Source organism: Rhinolophus sinicus, chromosome 17, assembly GCF_057876585.1.
Source record: "Rhinolophus sinicus isolate RSI-liver-muscle chromosome 17, RSI-T2T, whole genome shotgun sequence".
NCBI lineage: Eukaryota > Metazoa > Chordata > Mammalia > Chiroptera > Rhinolophidae > Rhinolophus > Rhinolophus sinicus.
The window spans coordinates 147,728,494-147,739,498 of record NC_142517.1 but is presented as its reverse complement, the minus strand read 5'-3'; the positions used below and the strand labels follow the sequence as shown (position 1 = coordinate 147,739,498).

The 11,005-nt window shown below is 33.7% G+C and overlaps 1 pseudogene; it reads right to left on the bottom strand.

Annotated features, from left to right (window-relative positions):
- Window positions 1-5,825: 5,825 nt before the first annotated feature.
- On the bottom strand, window positions 5,826-7,066 carry LOC109445249 (heterogeneous nuclear ribonucleoprotein A1 pseudogene; annotated as a pseudogene).
- Window positions 7,067-11,005: the final 3,939 nt, after the last annotated feature.

Genomic DNA, 11,005 nt, shown 5'->3' with positions numbered 1-11,005 from the left:
GGGGAGGGGGGATAACTTTACAGTGAAGAATTCTAACAAACACTATCTCAGCCAGGTGATCAAAGTCAATATGAACAGTGATAAACCATGTTGATAGTACTTACCCTTAATATACGATGAAAATTGCACTTTAGCCCTCTAGTCTTCCTCCCAGGAACCTATGATACCAGTTTAATCTTGAGAAAAAATAGTCTAATTCCAATAGAGAAGTATTCTGCAAAATAACTGACCAGTATGCTTTAAAAGTGCCAAGGTCATTAAAATAAGAAAAGTCTGAGAAACTGTCACAAACAAAGGAAACAAAAGAACTAAATGTAATGTGGTATTCTGAATAGGATCCTGGCACAGAAATAGAAACAAAGAAAATCTTTTTAAGTATGAATGTTAGTAAATAATAATGTATTGACATTGGTTCATTAATTGCAACAGATGCACCATACTAATTAATGTAAGATGTTAACAATAGAGGAACTAGGTGTGGTATGTGGCATAGATATGTGGAAATTCTTTGTACTGTCTTCTGGATATTTCTGTTAATATAAAACTCTTCTAAAAATAAAGTCTCCTATGAAAAGTAGCAAAAAAAGACAAATAAAAATTTAAAATATAATCACAAAAATAAAACTAAATGTATCAATAATCACAGTAGAATTGAATGTGTTACATTTCTTTAAGAAGCAATTTTCATTTGAATTAACAAAATAACAATAACTATTATATACAATATTATATAAAAGTGACAAAGTTTGAAAATAATAGAATGTCAAAAGTTATACTAGGTAGATGCTAACTAAAATTATGGAGACATAGCAATATTAATAGTAGACTAAATAACACTCAATACACAATACTTTAAGTGGGTTAAAAACAGGGCAGGAGGAGGTATTTAATAATAATAAACATTATACACTAGAAACACAATAATTACAAATATTTACGTACTTAATAAAATAATATAAAATATAAAAATAAGCTGTTCTTGATATACTCATTTGTATCTAATTTTTTGTCATATCTGTTATTTTTCTTGATTAATTTTACTACAAATGTGCTATTCTTAGTTTTGCAAAGTTTGCTCTATTTGATTTTTTAACTTTTTATTATTTCCTTTTATTTTCTTTGCATATAGTCTCTACTTTGCCTCTGTTTTCTTGAATTGATGACTGAGTTTATTAACTTTTAGGCTTTCCTGACAGGTTTAAAAACACAATTAAGATACATATTTTTCCTCTAAAGAGCAGTAGCTATATTCCACAAGGTTTGATATGAAGTGCTTTTAATTTCTTCAGTTTTAAACAGTTGTGTTCCATTAAACTCATGAGTCTTTTGAGTGTGTGTTTAACTTTCTAGATACAAGTTTTAAAACAATAACAGTTTGTTCATTCATTTAAAAATAAGATTAGATATATACTATGTGCGAACCATTCTAGGTCCTTGGAATACATCTGTGATAAAAATAGGCAAATTTCCCTGTTTTTTTTGAGCCTTATATTTCAGTATATTTTCTTGTAGTTGTCTTCCAATTTAATTGTCACATTATGGGGTGTAAATGATATATAACATATATATAATTTAATTAAGTTGGAAATTTCTGTGTAGCCTATTTTGTGTTCAACTTTTTTAAGGGTTTCATATTATCTTGAAAAGAATGTGTTTTCTCCTACAATGCTGGAAATGAGTTAACTATGTTAATTGAATAGTCTATAGGTTATGGATTAATTTCGCTTGATCTGGAAGGTTCTGAGAAAAGTGTGTATATACAATTTATCTGTCAATGCTATGGTAAATGCTCTAGGAAATATAGTCTGAGGAAAGAAGTATAAAGGAGAAAGGGTGAAGGAAAAGGAAACTGAGGTAGGAAATATGAACTGATGTTAATTGATCTGTAACCAAGGTCTATACTTCTTCATGACAAGTCTCAAAGAGAAACAGCTCAATAGGTATATTTACTCAATTTACAGAATTCTCCTGGAGCAACTACGCTTTAGAGTAGTTCATGAGTGAGTACATGTTATGGATTGAATTGTGTTCCCCCCAAATTTGTATGTTGAAGCCCTGATACTCAGTGTGACTGTATTTGGCGAATGGGCCTTTAAGAAACTAATTAAGGTTAAATGAGGTCAAATGGGTGAGGCCCTAATCTGATAGGACTATTATCCTTATAAGAAGAGGGAAAACCACCACAACTGCATATACACAGAAGAAAGGCCATGTGAGAACATAGAGACAGGGCGGCTGTCTGCAAACAACGGAGAGAGGCCTCAGGAGAAATCAAACCTGCTGACACCTTGATCTTGCACTGCCAGCCTCCAGGACTGTGAGAAAATAAATTGTTGCTATTAAAATCACCCAATCTGTGGTATTCTGTATGGCAGCCCTAGCAGACTAATATCACAAAGAGGGGAATCTTCCAGGCTTGCAACTGTATCTTTAATCTATGGGTTAAAATTCATCCCACTAGGTATTTATTTCTATGTACTTAAATATTACATCATCCCTTGGACAGAGGCTCAGGATATCATACCCCATGCTCTATGGTACAGAGTTTCAAGTCTAGAAATGTTATTGGAAATGCCAGGTGTGTTGCTAGGTGGTTGAGATATGTGCATGGCCAAAAGTGGGTGACTGCACTTCCAATGCAAGTGAATATTTGGTATTGCATATTTGGTATTGCAATGTGTTACAGGAAGTGCATCACACTATAAATTTGAGGACATCTTTAAGATATGTGTTCCATATAATAGGACAAGTGGGGAAGTTAATACCTGAACTCAGAGGACCATCTTAGCTGGGAGTCTCATATAGAGACATTTTATTCTCATTTCTCTTATCTTTATTTTCATTTTACTTACATGAATATATTTTACACTTACATATACAATAGACTCTTGGGATTATCTGATTTAACACTTTCATTTTAAAAGTGAGAAAACTCAGGTGTACTTATGTGGTATTGCTTACTTTATTTGTTGGTACTAAGGAGTTTGCTTTATCTAATTTGCTTAGCCTTGGAATTTGGTCCTAAATTCATAAAATCCAAGGGTCTTCCCATTATTCCACGCTTATGCTCTATGAGGATATATCAATAAAATACAACATGGGATGCGAAATGAGAAGCTGTAAGATTTCAAATGACACATAAGTTGAGCTATTTACTTTTGTTTCCAAACATGGTATCTAATATAACAGAACTTGAACAGAATAAGTTGTTCAGTATAAAGGGTAAAGCTGTGATGTTGACTTCAAAGTTAGCAGATGAAACCAATCACTGCCTTACACTGAATTGTAAAAGGTCAGTTACCAGAGAGAAAAAGATCAGCTGAGGCTTAGATTTATTGTAGCAATGCTTTACTTGGCATTGGATAACCAGATTAATAAACTTGACTTACTGGATATCTTTTATCATTTATTTTTCTGAAAGGGCATATTAAATTCCAATATGTTTTAGTTAAGACAAAAATATGATTACTTGAAAAATATAGAAATCAGAAAGAATAAAATTATTAAAAAGAAAAAATAATCATTTTAAATCAAAACAGGAAAATACACCAATTTTTTAAGCATCTAGGTTAACAAAAATGTGAGAGTATGATTCAATTTGGGGAACCTGATCTTTAAACTAAAAGTAATCAACCGCATATAATGCATATTAAATGTCTGAAAATATAGCAGGAGCAAAGTTACAATAAACACACTCAGATTTTATTCTTTGTTGTCATTGCAAATGGAAGTAAACATTACTGTTTCCTGGTTTGATGCCAAGCGAATAAGTGATAGCTTACAATTTGTCCATAATCACTCAGTAGATTTTTATATGGGTTGACTATGTAATCTGTTACTCAAAAGGTGATAAGAACATGTGGTTTGGATAAATTGTTTCAACATTTATTGCAAAATTTAAAATAGCATATTGTGTTGAAAATAAGGCCATCAAATGAATGCAATGACATTGTTGTTCTATACTTTTATTTGTATTTCATTCCTAGATTCCACAAATATTTCTTAAGTTCATACTATATATTTATATACCATATACTATATTCTTATAACACACATAGTGGTATATGTTTTAGAGATCTAAAACAGATTGTAAGAAATTCCATCTTTTTCTTTTTAAATTAGTTTCAATGTATAAAACAAGATAATGGTTAGACATTTATACCCTGCACAAAGTGATAACCTCAACAAGTCTACTATCCATCTGATGTTGTACATAGCTATTAAAATACCATTGACTATACTCCCCATGCTGTACTTTACATACCATGAATGAATATATATATATATATTTTTTTTTGACATTCAATGTTATTTTATATTATCTTCAAGTGTACATTACAGTGATTAGACATTTATGTAATTTATGAAGTAATCCCCCCAACAAGTCTGACACCATACATAATTTTTACATTATTGACTATATTCCCCATACTGTATTTCACATCCCCATGACTATTTTGTGACTGCTCTTTTATATTGCCTAATTCCTTCACCTTTCTCACCCATCCCTCAATCTCCCTCCCATCTGGCAACCATCAGTTTGTTCTCTATATCTATGAGTCTATTTCTCTTTTGTTTGTTCATTTATTGTGTTCTTTCGATTCCACATATAAGTGAAATCATATGGTAGTTGTCTTTCTCAGTCTGAATTATTTCACTTAGCATTATATCTTCTAGGTCCATCCATGTTGTTGAAAATGGTAAAATTCCATTCTTTTTTGTGGCACAGTTATAAATGTACCACATTTTTTTTATCCAGTCATTTATTGATGAGCATTTCAGTTGTTTCCTTATCTTGGCTATTGTGAATAGCACTGCAGTAAACACAGGGGTGCATATATTTTTTTGAATTAGTGTTTTGGATTTCTTTGGATAAGTACCCAGGAGTGGAATTGCAGGGTCATAAGGTAGTTCTATTTTTAATTTTTTGAGGAACCCCATACTGTTTTCCACAGTGGCTGCATCAATTTGCAGTCCCACCAACAATGCACATACATGGATTCTCTTTTCTCCACAACCTCATCAGCACTTGTTCTTTGTTGACTTATTGATGATAGCCATTCTGACAGGAGTGAGGTGGTATCTTGTTGTGGTTTTCATTTGCATTTCTCTGATGATTAGTGATGTTGAGCATCTTTTCATATGTCTATTGACCATCTGTATGTCCTCTTTGGATAAATGTCTGTTCAGGTCCTTTGTCCATTTTTCAATTGGGTTGTTTGTTTTCTTGGTGTTCAGTTGTATGATTTTTTTTTAACAGATTTTATTGGGGAAGGGGAAGAGGACTTTATTGGGGAACAGTGTGTACTTCTAGGATTTTTTCCAAGTCAAGTTGTTGTCCTTTCAATCTTAGTTGTGGAGAGCACAGCTCAGCTCCAGGTCCAGTTGCCGTTGTTAGTTGCGTGGTGCGCAGCCCACCATCCCTTGTGGGAGTAGAACTGGCAAACTTGTGGTTGAGAGGACACGCTCCAACTAACTGAGCCATCCAGGAGCTTAGTGGCAGCTCAGATCAAGGTGCTGTGTTCAATCTTAGTTGCAGGGGTCAGAGCCCACCATCTCTTGTGGTTGTCGAGGAGTTGAACTGGCAACCTTGTGGATGAGAGCCCACTGGCCCATGTGGAAATCGAACTGGCAACCTTCAGCATTAGGAGCACAGAGCTCCAACCGCTTGAGCCACCAGGTCGACCCAGTTGTATGATTTTTTAATTTTTTTATTTTTAAAAAGACACATTTATTCAGTGTCATGATCAGACTATTACATTTAGCAATCAACAGCATGGGTGCAAAAAAAACAAAACAAAACAAAAACTCTACCTTACAACCCTTTGTTGGAATGCTTTACACTTTCCACAGAACAGAAACTAAAATAACCTGTTATACAATTAGTCACAAATACAGTCCTCGAGTTTTTTGCCCATACACATGAGTATTGTCTAAAACATGTCTTCTTTGTAGCAGCTAGGCCCTGCCACCACTGTGCTTGGCTGAGTTCACAAATCTGTTGTAACCTGTAGCTTCCCTGTCACTTCTCTGGCTCTCCTCTCCTGCTAAGTAAGCTTTGTTTCCTGGCAGTAATTAAAACCTTCTGCCACTGCCATAGCTACTGATGCTGCTGGAACCACCACAGCCACCTTGGTTTTGTGGTTTGGCAAAGTATTGACCTCCACCACCATAGGGGCCAGAGCTTCTGCCTCCAAAGTTCCCTCCTTTCATGGGTCCAAAATTTGAAGATTGATTGTTGTATTTGCCAAAATCTTTGTAGCTCCCACCACCTCCAAAATTGCTTGCATCATTACCAAACCCATTATAGCCCTCCCCACTGCCACCATATCCTCCTCCACCACGACTGCCTCCAAAGCCACCTCAACCACTGAAGTTTCCTCCACGACCAAAGTTGTCATTCCCACCAAAGCCACCTCCTCGACCACCACCGAAGTTTCCAGAACCACTTCGACCTCTTTGACTGGATGAAGCACTAGCCATCTCTTGCTTAGATAGGGTTTTCCTTACTTCACAGTTTTGGCCATTCACAGTATGGTATTTCTGAATGACAATCTTGTCTACAGAGTCATGGTCATCAAAGGTTACAAAAGCAAAGCCTCTCTTCTTGCCACTGCCTCGGTCAGTCATGATTTCAATCACTTCAATTTTCCCATACTTTTCAAAATAATCTCTTAGGTGATGTTCTTCAGTGTCTTCTTTAATACCACCAACAAAAATCTTTTTCACAGTTAAGTGGGCACCAGGTCTTTGAGCATCTTCTCTTGAGACAGCCCTCTTTGGTTCCACAACTCTTCCATCCACCTTGTGTGGCCTTGCATTCATGGCTGTATCTACCTCCCCCACAGTGATATAGGTGACAAACCCAAAGCCTCTGGAGCACTTGGTATTTGGGTTTCTCATCACCACACAGTCTGTGAGCGTTCCCCATTGCTCAAAATGGCGCCTTAGACTCTCATCAGTTGTTTCAAAGCTCAAACCTCCGATGAAGAGCTTCCACAGCTGTTCAGGCTCTTTGGGAGACTCTGACTTAGGCATGACGACCGCGGGAGGGGTGACTTTAACGATGCTTCCCTGGCGGCGTTCACCGACAGAAAGCTATAATTACGGTATATATACATTATGTTTCATCATTCATTTGCTATTAATATTTTGCCACTTCACACAAAATGTAGGAAAACTTATAATTATATAGGTCACTTTACCTTCCCCTTTTATGTTATAGTTGCCATATATATTACATCTACATGTTTTGAAAACCCCATAAAACAATGTTATGAGTTTTGCTTAAATAATCATACAGCCAAAATAATTAATGGAGAAAAATACTGTTAAATTTATCCAGATAATAACCATTTCTCTTGTTTGTCCTTCATTCCTGAAGTACTATTTTCTTTCTCGTATTATTTCCCTTCAGACTGAAGAACTTTATTATTTACTTTACAGAGATACTTCGGTAAGAAGTTCACTTAATTTTCCTTCACTGGAATGACTTCATTTTCACCATCACTCATGAATAATATTTTTAATGGATATAGAATATTGGACTAACAGTTCTTGCCAATTTTCTTTGGTTGCTTGCAAGATTTTTTTCTTTATCTTTAGTTTTCAGTGTTTTGACTATGACGTGTATAGGCACAGTTTTCCTTGAGTTTATTATTTCAGTTTGCTGAGTTAATTTTTTTCCTTTTACCAAATTTGGAAAGATTTTGCTACCGTTTTATCAAATATATTTTCTAAACTAATCCCTTTCCTTTCTTTCTGAAGCAAATGGAACATCTTTTTATATTGCCTGACAAGTTTCTGATGCTTAGTTATTTGTTTATACCATGGTGTGTGTGTGTACTTGTTAAGATTGAATTTCTATTGATCCTTCTTTAAGTGCATGGGCTCTGTCCTCTCTGTCACCTTGACCCTATCAAATGAATAGACTTTAAAAGCAGATATTGTATTTTTCATTGTGAAAATTTTCATTTTTAATACAGTTTTTATTTTACTGCTGAGTAGCTCTACTTGTTCATTTCAAGAGTGTTTACTTTATTTCAAGGAACATGGTTATAATAAGTTCTTTAGAGTTGTTGATTGGTAGTTCTAACATTTGGACTATTTTGGAGTTGTTGTCAATTATTTTTTCCCTTGGGAATTTGTCACATTTTCCTGATTATTTGTATGACAAATAATTTTGATTTATCTTGACATTTAAAAAATAACACTGTGAGTTTATTGCTCCTGTTATCTTCTGGAGGTTGTTGATTTTTGTTTGTTTTAGCATACAATCAACTTGGTTAGGTCTAGACCTCATGTCTTAGTCACCTTTTGTGACCAATGGTTTTAGTGTCCCTTCAGTTTTCATAGCTTCTCCTTAATGTCTAAAGGATTACACTGGGATTTGGGCTGTAGCTTATTTTTTAATTGGTTATCAGCATGTTCTGTGTTGCTTTGTGTTAATTTTGAATATATCCAGTTTAAAAATGAGTCTGGGACTTTTATTAGTTCATATACAGAATTAGGGAATCCTTTAATTTAGATCACTTCTCTGGAATTTTCTTTACACTATCCAGCTCCCAGGAGCTCTTTTTTTGGTTCTCTGGCTAGAAAAATAAGGTTTCTCTCAGAAGCTTAGTTCGTACTGCTACTTAGTTCCACACTCCTGGGTCACCCTTATGGCAAAGCAGCAAGAGAAAATGAGTAAATAAATTAACAGGGATTCCTCCCAAGTACTTAGATGACAAGTTTCTCTGGCCAGACAAGTGGATTTTCTCTCAAGATTCTTCATCACTGCTACCCTGCTATATAACTCCATATCCAATGCTATCCTCAAAGTAGAAAAATGGAGGGAAAATGAAATTCCCTGACAATTTTCAGTTCATTTCTCTTAGATAACCCTTACTAAGACTTTTATACACATTTTATATTTATAATTGCATGAATATTTTCATAAAAAACCTTTAGGCTTGTTAATTTTCTTGGATGTTTTTCTTTCAAAATGTTAGCTCTTATTGCTATTGTATAAGCAATTTTTTATGCATCCATAAAAATTTATGTGACGTATTTAATCATTATTGACTTCAAAATATTTAATTTGCCTTGTAATTTTTCTGTGACTCATGGTTTATTCAAGTGTATGTTGTTTAATATCTATATATGGAACATTTTCAAAATATTATTGTTTTTAAGTTAATTATTTTCATCATTATGACAAAATGATCATATTAGCATTTTTTGTAATTACATATTTTTTATATTCTTGAATAGACATAATGATTGCGTTGAACTCATTGTTAAATTTTACATGAGTCATTTCAAGGTTGGTTTCTATTGGCCTCTTTTTCTATTGAAGTCTCATGTGTATTTGCACCTGTAATAATTCTTGAGTGATTCTTGGGCACTTTAAACAACATGTTGTAGAAACTCTGGATTTTATCTTTTTTAAAATGTATTATTTCTTATCTGTTATGCAATTAACTTGGCCAAACTCAAACTTAATTCTCACCTACTCAAAAAAAAAGGTGAATTGACTGTCTATTTTCCTCCATGTCACCTGAAAAATCTTCCTCAATCATACACAGATTAGGGGTCAAGCAAGGATTCAGGTGACATTTACATGCAGCTTCTATGGCTTTTTGGCTTTTTGTTCTGTGGCTATCTGCTTCCTGGGATTCCTTCCTTAATTTTCCATCCATTGAGGGAACCCTAAATTTTATCCTCTGATTCCTTAACACCAAGGACTGTGAGTTTTTACTTAAGTTTTAGCTTCCCTGTACTTCTAGAACTGGAGAATATCCTCAGGTCAAAAGCCATATAAATGTAACTCCTACCTAGGATAATGCCCTTCTTTCAAGGGTCAGGCTCTCCTGTTTCTGCCTGCATCTGGTCATGCTTCAGTGTTGTTAAATAGTTATTCTTTATGTTTTGTGCAGAGCTTATACTTGTTACCTGTAAAAGGCTCAGTTTGACAGTTGAAACTCTGCCATTACCGGAATCAATACGAACTCCACAAATATATGGAATCTGTTTTATATATCATTTGTGAGGTAAATGATTTAATATATGTAGACAAGTATATTCATACTACTTAATTTTATTAATTTAATACTTTTAATCATCATTTCTTTTTGTTGTTGTTCTTTTGGGTGGAGAGATTCTTAGATTTCCTATTCTTTTTTTTTCTCCGATAATTTTGTATGTAGTTTTAATTTTCTCTTTATTTTGTTATATATTTATGGTTATGTTACTCAGTGCAAGAAGGTACATAATTGTTATATTTGTTCTAACATAACACAATACTTTTTTCTGCTTATTATACTCTTTGATTTCTAACTTTGCATAATTTAATTTATTTTATGATTTACCATTGCTCATTCTTTATACTTAACTTTTTTGAGAATGTATTATTTCTTGAAGACAAATACTTTGTAACCTGTTGATAGATGGGTTTCCATTTTCTGAATTTATGATAATTGCATGCTAGAGTTAATCTATTGCTAAGCTACTGGCTAAACACACTAACAGAAGTAGATTTTGTATAAGAGCAGGTAATGCAAATTAATTGCTTTAGAAATTTTACTTTTCAAAATGTTAGTGGTCTTTAATTTTCAAATGTGCTGGAGTCAAGTCAATATATAATATTTTCTTTATTTCTGCCAATAAGTTCATAATAAAAGGATTCCATTACCCTACTTTACATTAGAATAAAACCCTTTGTTTCATGTGTGATGTGTGTCAATTCTCTCCAAGGGTTTTAGTTTAATGTAATTTAAAAAACTGAACAGGGATACAGATGCTTTGTAGCAGTTTATAATTCAGTAATTTTCGTAAACAAGAGTGGCAAGTAGAGATTGTCTTCATTCTGAAATGTTCAATATATTTTAGTCCTAAACAAGTTATCAAAAAGTAAATTATATATAAATTTCAATTTCAAAATTGTGAAAAAGCTCTTGAAGAGATTTATGTTAGTTTTCCTTAAGTATATGGAAGTTTTTATTATTTCACATTCTTTGACACA